Genomic DNA, 9,964 nt, shown 5'->3' on the forward strand with positions numbered 1-9,964 from the left:
CGTTCATTCATTCCTAAGGCTTATCCTAAGGAATCGGCACGAAGTCCATCGTTACCAAAACTTATAGATTACAATTGGTGAACACGTAGTCCAAAACATTTGGTAAACACTTAGTTCATAAGTAACTAGTGAACACACTTAGTTCAAAATACCTAGTGAACACACTCAGTTCAAAGATACGTAGTGAACACACTCAGTTCAAAACACCTAATGAGCACCTAGTTCAAAAACACCTACAGGTTACGAGCTTACCAGCGTTCCACCGGACCGTCTAGTATCGCCATGGTCATCATTTGTACTCCACTAGATGACTGGATCACTGACAACATTGATGTCTCCCATCGTGTTATCACAAAACAACTATTTCATCTACCCATGTTTTACCCAACACATTTTGTAGATATAAAATACATATACAGTTTAAATCATTTAAAACATGTATAAAAATCTTTCACCCAGCATAGACAACAAGTATTCAGACAATATGCACACACAACACGTAATTTATATTAAAATACTTCATATCTATGTGTAAGATGAAAGGGACTATGCACTCACCTGAGAAGGTGGTGACTCGGTACTCGGACAGCGCTTCGTTTACTTTAAAATAAGTTCCTTCGAAGAAACCTAGTATTATTACCACTAGATTTTAGTCTAATATTTACCGTGACTAATTATTAGTCTTATTATTATTATTATTATTATTATTATTATTATTATTATTATTATTATTATATATGCGTTCAAACAATACTTTCCGACCACTAGGTAAAGACAGGGGCCAGGCATAAAACACCGGAGGGCAGGACCATTTTGGCATATAGCACTTCTGAAATCCAACAACCCTATGCGGCCCTTTAAACCAGATTCCCCGTACCGCGAGTAGTTAAAATGATATTATAACGACACTTATATAAGTCATAATAATAGCTCAAATATTTATTATAAATTTATAATAACAATACTAATTTTAAATATAAACTATATTTAAAATAGGGTAAGCATAACTTACTTACAAGGGGATTTTAGCTAGGAGTCGGGGTTTGTAGGGGCAGAACTTCGTCGCTGAATTTTTCTAAGAAAGATTCGTGCAGCGCTTCAGCGCTCACCTTACTATACTAAAACTACAGAAAGAGAAGTCGAATCACGAGGGACCGAAATGCTCGGGGGATAAGGAGAGAAAGACTCTTGAATCAAGAGAATGGTAGAGCCCAAGCCTCTTATTTATAGTAATTGAATTTACAAAAACTACCCTCCATAATTACTTAATGACCTTATAGTTATATAAACGACTAAACACCCCTTCATAGTACTATTTTAAATAGATTTAATGATTTTTGTACTAAACTAATATCGAAAATACTCAACCATAGTCTTATAATGACCGCATCGTCGATACCTTTCTAATGATATATAAATTTGTATATATATATATATATATTTATATATATATATATATATATATATATATATATATATATATATATACGTATATATGATTTATACTTTATTTTAATACGTAAATATGGTATTATATTTTATAACTCGTTCATACGAACTCCGTTTTTGACGTTCTTTATATCCACGCGTAGGAGGGAACGTACCCTACAACTTTTGTTTAGACTCCGTCGGCTAATTTTGACTTTATTTTTAAAGTTATATTTTTAACAGGCCGAGACAGGATTGGTCCGTTAAATCCTCATAACTTCTTCATCCGACGTCCGTTTTCGCCCATCTTTTTCTCGTTATGCCACTCTTAACGAGATCTTCGATTCTTGTTCAGGTCGTGTCGGCTAAAAATCGCTCGATCTAATATTCAAATTTCGGGCTGTACACTGCTAATCTGAAACTTCGAAAAATCATAACTTCTTCATACGAAGTCAGATTTGGGCGTTCTTTTTATCGGAGTTCTTAGTTTAACATATTCTACGACTTTCTTTTAGAGCGCCAATGCTAAATCTCGCTCTATCGTAAATTCACTATTTACGCCTCCCGGTATCGAGCCGGTTCCGTCGCGAAACTTCGACGGGTCATAACTTCTTCATTATAACTCGGATTTCGGCGTTCTTTATATGTACGGAAACCTAGTGACATATAATACAACTTGGTTCAAATTATTTATAAGCTTCTGTCGAAAATTCTTTTTCGACACTTATTGCCTCTAATTTGAGTAGCCCGGATCTGCGAGCGTTACATCGGGTATAGGATCGATTGCAAATGCTTTAATGTTTGACCATTCTAAAATTTTCCAAATGTAGAGCGCATTTAGAGGGAAAAGGGACTAGAATTGGTTTTGACTAAAATAATTAAACAACTATCAAAGGACAATCCAAAGTTTGATGAGGATTGGTCGCTTGTGAGTGGTTGGAAGCATGGTATTGGATGAACCATATCGACATTATTATAAATAGAAAAGATTCTATTAAGAATGAGTTTTCATATGGAAATTATGGAAATGTTTCCATATTGGATGGACCATATCGACATCATTACAAATAGATAAGATTCTATTAAGAATGAGTTGTCATATGGAAAATATGGAAGCGTGTCCATATTGGGAATCGAATATTGAAAAATCTATGACTAGATTAGAAACTTTTATGCAAAAGGATGTTCAAAGGAATGTACTTTGAGTGAGAGACATCATATCTATGGAATTGTCTTGTAACAATCTCCGATAGAGGACTTTGTAATATCATTGGCAATAGTCTTTGTGACTTTGGTGCAGTGACATTACAAAAGGATCATTGCATAAAATGTTAGAATCTAGCATATTCCATAAGTGGCAAGAATTTGATATTCTTTCACTTATGAAAAGGGATTTGGAGTTGTGAAATGAGTATGATTGGAAATGTGTTCATTTGATCTATTTCACAAAGTAAGAACCATAGGTAAACATTGTGTGCATGCTGGGAGCATGGGACAAGTGTAATAATTCAAGTAAGAAGTTGATTACCCGAAACGAAAAATAATGAGTAATTGATATGGTGATAAATAAAAGGAGTTTTATTTATACTCAAAGGTTTGAGGCCATATGGGATTAGTATTATTCTTGTGTTTCACATTTGCATGTTTTGACTTCCAGAATAATTGAATTTATTAAGAATAATCGAATTATTCGAACGGGCCACAGTCGTTCATATGTTGGAAGTAGATATGAATGAAGACTGTCGTGAATTGGTGTGTGGATTGTCTAAAGAGCATTAGACATAAGCAAATGTTTGCTGCAACGTTCATGAGTGCTTATGAATATGAATTTGAGCATTGGATTAAACCCACGCTCACTTGGATCACTCCATGGATTGTGTCACGAGTGATTGGTGAGACGATAACATCTTATATTCTTGAAACCGAGATGTGTGAGTTGTATCTTGCAAATCGGTTGCACATTGATAATATGTAAACGCACTAGAAACTTGGTGTTATAAAACATATTGTTGTGTGTCATTCGGTGAGTAAGTGCAAGCAAGCATTGTATCAAAGTTTATCCGTTCCTTTTATCCAAGGTAGGATAAAAGCAATATCTTTGGGCCCCTTGATGATTTAGTGATGACAAACGTGAATGCTCGGCCGGGCTAGGGCTAATTTGATTTGTTCAATTAGTCAGTCGTCATAAATCGGGAATCGAGATATAGTACAAAGAGAATGATTTGAAATCATATCTCATACGATATCTAGAATGGAGGAATATATGATCCCTTATCTAAGGACACGCGTATCTGATAGGATCAGAGTTGACATCGGCTTTGGAAAGCTACGATTGCAGATCGGGATCTGAAGTCATATGCAGAATAGTTATTAGACTTATCCAAGTGGGAGACTGTTGGATTAGTGTCTAAGTCCATAACTATTTTGGTATATACTTGACCTGATGGTGCATGGTCCTTTTGGGTTGCCTTCACCAAAGCAACTTGATAGGATGAATTATGGAGAGAAAGAATTAAATATGATTTATTAATATATTATGAGAATAATATATTAAAGGAGAAATCATATTGTTTAATTAATATTAGTCAATAATTAATTGGTAATTAGTTTTGTGACTAAAAGAGATTAATTAAACTTAAGGGACTGGAATTGTAATTATAAGATAATTGCAATTTGGGCCATGGATAGCCTTTTATTATAAGGTGGACGAATTCTATGGGGGAAGCCCATATGAAATCGTCCAAGGCTTTAAGAAAGGGCTCCATGGGTTGCTTAGGGCTTAAGCATCCAAATTAGGGTTTCCATGTTAGATAACCCTAATTTCCTCACTATATATAGATCCCTTAAGGACCAAAAACATGGCTAAGCTTCTTGCTAGGGTTTTCACACGGTTTTGGCAGCCTCTATCTTCTCTCCTCTTCATCCTCTTGCTTATGGTGTTTGTGAGCCATTAGAGGAGTGAGACTTGTGACTCTAAGCCTTCCAAAGTCAATTCAAGGAGGAATTGGGATTGTTATTACTACATAACAATAAAGGTAATATCTTAAACCTAATTACATGTTAATATCGATTTCCATATGCTAGAATTAGGGTTTATAGCCTTGGATAACTTGCATGTACAATAGAGAAACCTAGATCCAAGCATTAGAGTTTGTATGAGGACATAGGATATTCTTAGGACCAAAACCCATCAAACTCAACTATCATACATTTGACAGTTTATACCTCTTTTTTCAATTAGTCTCTTTTAGTCACCAAATTAATTCCTAATTAATTTATGACTAATACCAATTAAATAAATATGATTTCTCCTTTAATATATTATTCTTATAATATATTAATAAACCATAATATTCTCTCTTTCTCCTCAAATTACCTTGTCAAGTTGCTTTGGAGAAGGCAACCCAAAAAGGACCATGCACATCTGGGTCAAGTACATACCAAATATAGTTACGGGCTTAGACACTATTCCAACAGTCTCCCACTTGGATAAGTCTAGTAACTATATCTTACATATGACTTCAGAATCCGATTAGCAATCATAGGTCTTATACTTCGTTGTCAACTCTGATCAACTTGTCCTTCAGATAATGGATCGTACAATCCTCTGTTCTAGATATCATGCTGACAATGCTTATTGTCTAGCATTTGTTCCTCGATCTCTGATTTGTTTGACATAGAATTTAGTTGAACACATCAAATTCATTCTGACTGGGCCCGACACATAAGTCAAACCAAATCATCAAGTGGCCAAGATATCACTTTTATTCTCATAGAATAAAAGGAACATATCAACTTCGACTCATATGCATCCATTATTCACTGATTGAATCATGCACAACAATGTGCTTTATAACATCAAGTTACTGATGCGTTTACACATCATCAATGCATAACCTACCAGCAAACAACAACCATATCTCTAAGTTTTAAGACTATATGATATTATCTCTTTGCGATCACTCAAGGTAAAACACCACGAAGTGATACCAGCAAATACGAGTTTATTCTAATGCTCAAATCATATTCATAAACAATCATGAACTTGCAACAAACCTTTGCTATGCCCAAAACCTTTTAGACAATTTGCAAACAATTCATGACAGTCTTCATTCATATCTACTTCCAAAATATGACCAACTGTGGACTGTTTAATTAATCCTATCATTCAGGAAGTCATAACATGCAAAATTGAAACAATAGATAAATAACCAACACTAGATAGTAGCTTTACTCATAAATAACACAACTTTATTTATTCATCAAATGTTAAGTACAAAAATATCTATTACACGTTTCCCATCTAATCCAAACTTATATCATCCTTTAGCCCAATGCTCCTAACGTGCTGTAAGTGTTTGACATTACTCAGTCCCTTTGTAAGAGGATCTGCTGGGTTTTCTTCTGATGATACTCTCTTCACAACGAGGTGTCCCTCTTCTACCCGATGTCTGATAAAATGGTATTTTCTGTCGATATGTCGAGATCTACCATGATCTATTGGTTCCTTGGTCAAGGAAACCGCTCCTTCATTATCACAGAAAATTTCCATCGACTCCTTTATGGATGGCATAACTCCAAGGTCTCCAATGAAGTTCTTCAACCATATAGGCTCCTTTGATGCTTCGCTCGCCGCAATGTACTCTGATTCGCATGTTGAATCAGCTACGGTCTCCTGCTTGGAACTTTTCCAAGTCACTGCTCCTCCATTTAGGGTAAAGACCCAGCCCGACTGCGATCTGTAATTATATCGATCCGTCTGAAAACCAGCGTCACTGTACCCTCTTACCCTTAAGTCATCACTCCCAGCGAGGACTAGAAACCATTCCATGGTCCTTCGTAGGTACTTAAGAATATTCTTTACTGCAATCCAATGAGCTCTACCCGGGTTCCCTTGATATCTGCTGACCATGCTCAAAGCGAAGGCCACATCAGGGCACGTAGAAGTAATAGCGTACATGATAGAGCCTATTGCAGAAGCGTAAGGTACTCGGCTCATATCAGCTATCTCTGCCTCTGTACTCGGGCTCTGAGTCTTACTCAGCTTGGGTATTCTTTGGATTGGCAACTCCCCTTTCTTGGAATTTTCCATAGTAAAACGCTTTAGTACCTTATCCAAGTATGTATCCTGACTGAGTCCTATCAGTCTCTTTTCTCTGTTTCTTACTATCCTTATTCCCAGAATATAAACAGCCTCTCCGAGGTCTTTCATAGCGTAACATTTCCCAAACCAGGACTTGACCTCCTGCAAGGTTGGGACATTGTTTCCTATGAGTAGTGTGTCATCGACATACAATACGAGGAAGATCACTATACTCCCATTGGCTTTGACATACATACAAGATTCATCTTCGCTTCGTAGAAAGCCAAACTCTTTAACTTTCTCGTCAAAAAAAATAGATTCCATCTGCGAGACGTTTGTTTTAATCCATAAATGGATTTCTCAAGCTTGCATACTCAATTTGGATGCTTCGCATTGACAAAACCCTCTGGCTGATTCATATAAACATCCTCAGCCAACTTTCCATTAAGGAAAGCGGTTTTCACGTCCATCTGCCATATTTCATAATCATGAAGCGCAACTATAGAAGGTCTCATCATAGTCAACTCCGGAAGTTTGAGTAAAGGCCTTCGCAACCAATCGTGCTTTATAAGTATGCACTTTCCCATCAATGTCCGTTTTCTTCTTGAAGATCCACTTGCACCCAACTGTCTTACGACTCGGTACATGATCAACCAAATTCCAAACTTGGTTGTCGTACATGGACTGAATCTCGCTGTCCATCGCCTATTTCCATTTCGCAGACTCCGGGCCTGCCATGGCTTCCTTGTAGTTTCTAGGTTCGTCCAAATTTACTAGTGTACTATCACTAATAAATGTATCCCCTTCAGTAGTAATATGAAATCCATACAACTGGGGTGGAACACTAGCCCTAGTGGAACGTCGAAGAGGTAAGGACTCGTCAACAGGTTCAACAGGAGTTTCCTCCTCAGGTTGAGTGCCAGTGTCAGAGGTTCCTTCATCTCCTTGATCTTGAATCTCTTCAAGTTCAATTTGCCTCCCACTATCTTTTGGCTTATCAATTCCCTTTCTCAGAAAACTCCTCTTCTAGCAACGAAGAAAACATTGTCACTCGGTCTATTGAAAAGATAGCCAAAAGACTTTTGCGGGTAGCCGATGAAATAACACTTCTCACTACAAGGTTCAAGCTTGTCGTGAGTCTCTCGTCTTAAGAAAGCCTTGCAACCCCAAACCTGGATATGTGCCAACGAGGGAGCTTTCCCTGTCCACATCTCGTGAGGAGTCTTAGTAACCTTCTTGGTGGGAACAAATTTAAGGATATGGGTTGTAGTCTCTAAGGCATACCCCCAGAAATCTATTGGTAACGAAGTCCGACTCATCATAGAATGAACCATGTCCAATAAGGTCCGATTATGTCTCTCAGCCACACCATTAAATTGTGGCTTCCTTGGAGGCGTCAATTGCGAAACAATTCCGCATTCCTTTAGATAGTCGTGAAACTCAAGACTTAGGTACTCTCCTCCTCAGTCTAACTGAAGCATCTTGATTTTCCTGCCCAACTGATTCTCCACTTCATTCTTAAACTCTTTGAACTTTTCAAAGGTTTCCGACTTTTTCTTGATTAAGTAGATATATCCATATCTGCTATAATAAGCTGTAAAAGTCACGTAGAAGTGGCAAGCATCCCTTGTGGTGGATCTAAAGGGCCCACACACATCGGTGTGTATGAGATCCAATAGACCCTCGCCCCTTTCACAAGTGCCAGTAAAGGGTAACTTTGTCATCTTCCCATGTAAACAAGATTCACACGTGTCATCATCCCTAAGATCGAATGACTCCAACACTCCATCCTTTTGGAGTTGGGCTATGTGTTTCTTGTTGACATGGCCAAGGCGACAATGCCACAAGCATGCTTTGTCTAGACTAGTAGACGAATCAATATTGAAAACATTATTTCCTAAATTATCAACAACCATCACAGATTCATAAATCCCATTACAAGGTAATGCATTGAAGTAAAAGACACCATTCAAATAAACATTAATAAAACCATTACTATTATCAAAAGAATATCTGAAACCTTGTCTAAACAACCCATGAAATGAAATAATGTTTCTTGCCATATTTGGCGAATAACAACACATGTTTAAATCTATCCCTAACCCATTTCTCAACACTAAAGAATAAACACCGACTTTGGTCACAGACGACGATCTTCTGTTTCCCATAATCAGGTTCATCTTTCCATGTTCCACCTCCATACTTCTTTTTAGGCACTGCATATCAGAACAAATGTGGTAACCACACCCTGTATCAAGAACCCATGAAGTAGCAAATGATGAGTTATTAGATTTAATAGAATACATACCTACAAAGGTGGGCTTAATCTTCCCATCCTTTATATCTTGCAGATACTGAGGGCAGCTTCGTTTCCAATGGCCCTTTTGGTGACAATAGAAGCACTCTGCTTCCTTGGGATCGGAGGAGGGTTTAGCAGGGCATGATTTGGTCCCACTTGAGGATGAACCATCACGGGTCTTCCCCTTATGGAGCCTTCCTCTTTTTACCCTTTCCTTGACCTATTGCCATCACAGGAGCGGCCACAGCAGGGGATGGTGCAACGGATTTGTCTTTGAGGTTGCTCTCAGCAGTCCTCAAGAGTCCTTGGAGCTTGCTCAAGGAGACCTCTTCCTTGTTCATGTGGTAGGTCATCCTAAAATGGTTGTAGCAGGAGGGTAAGAAGTGGAGGATTATGTTGATAGCCAAATCCTCATCAAACTTAACATTAAGTTTGAGAAGACGATCAACACACCTCTGCATTTTCTGCAAATGAGAGGTTAGGGATTCTCCACTCCCCATCTTAGCCGTGATCATGTTAGTAATGATCTCATAACGCTCTTGCCTCGTGCTCTGGTGATACCTATCCAGCAAATCCGGATGAATTTCATACGGATACATGTCCTCATAGGACTTTTGGAGTTCGAGGTTCATGGTGGCCAGCATGATGTAGTGAACTTTCGTAGCATCACGCTTGTGGGCCTCAAAGGTGGCCAGCTCTTCAGGAGTAGCAACGTCTGGGATGATCTTTTCAAGCTTTTCATCGAGGACATATTCTTTGTCCTCGTAGCGTGTGATCTTGCGAATATACCTCATCCACTCGTTGAAGTTTGACCCATCAAATGTCACCTTCTGACACAGGTTCATCAAAGAGAATGACCTAGAAGCGTTGTTGTTTTTGTTGTTGTTTGTGACATCCCCAATTTCATGGCCATAAAAGACCGATTTGTTTATGCTTTGTTTTTAAAATCAGAGTAATCGTTTAAGGAAAACGGTTGCGGAATTTGTTTCCAAAACAAGATATGATAAAAACTTATCAAAATATTTCTCAAAGAGAATGTATTTTCATTAAATAATAAAACCTCGGGATGTCATGTTCCGATACAGACACATAAGCATAAACAGAACATACATACATTTACTCTAGTGATTTACATCTCCTTTAATCTCTCAGTG

Source organism: Lactuca sativa, chromosome 4 (assembly GCF_002870075.4).
Source record: "Lactuca sativa cultivar Salinas chromosome 4, Lsat_Salinas_v11, whole genome shotgun sequence".
NCBI lineage: Eukaryota > Viridiplantae > Streptophyta > Magnoliopsida > Asterales > Asteraceae > Lactuca > Lactuca sativa.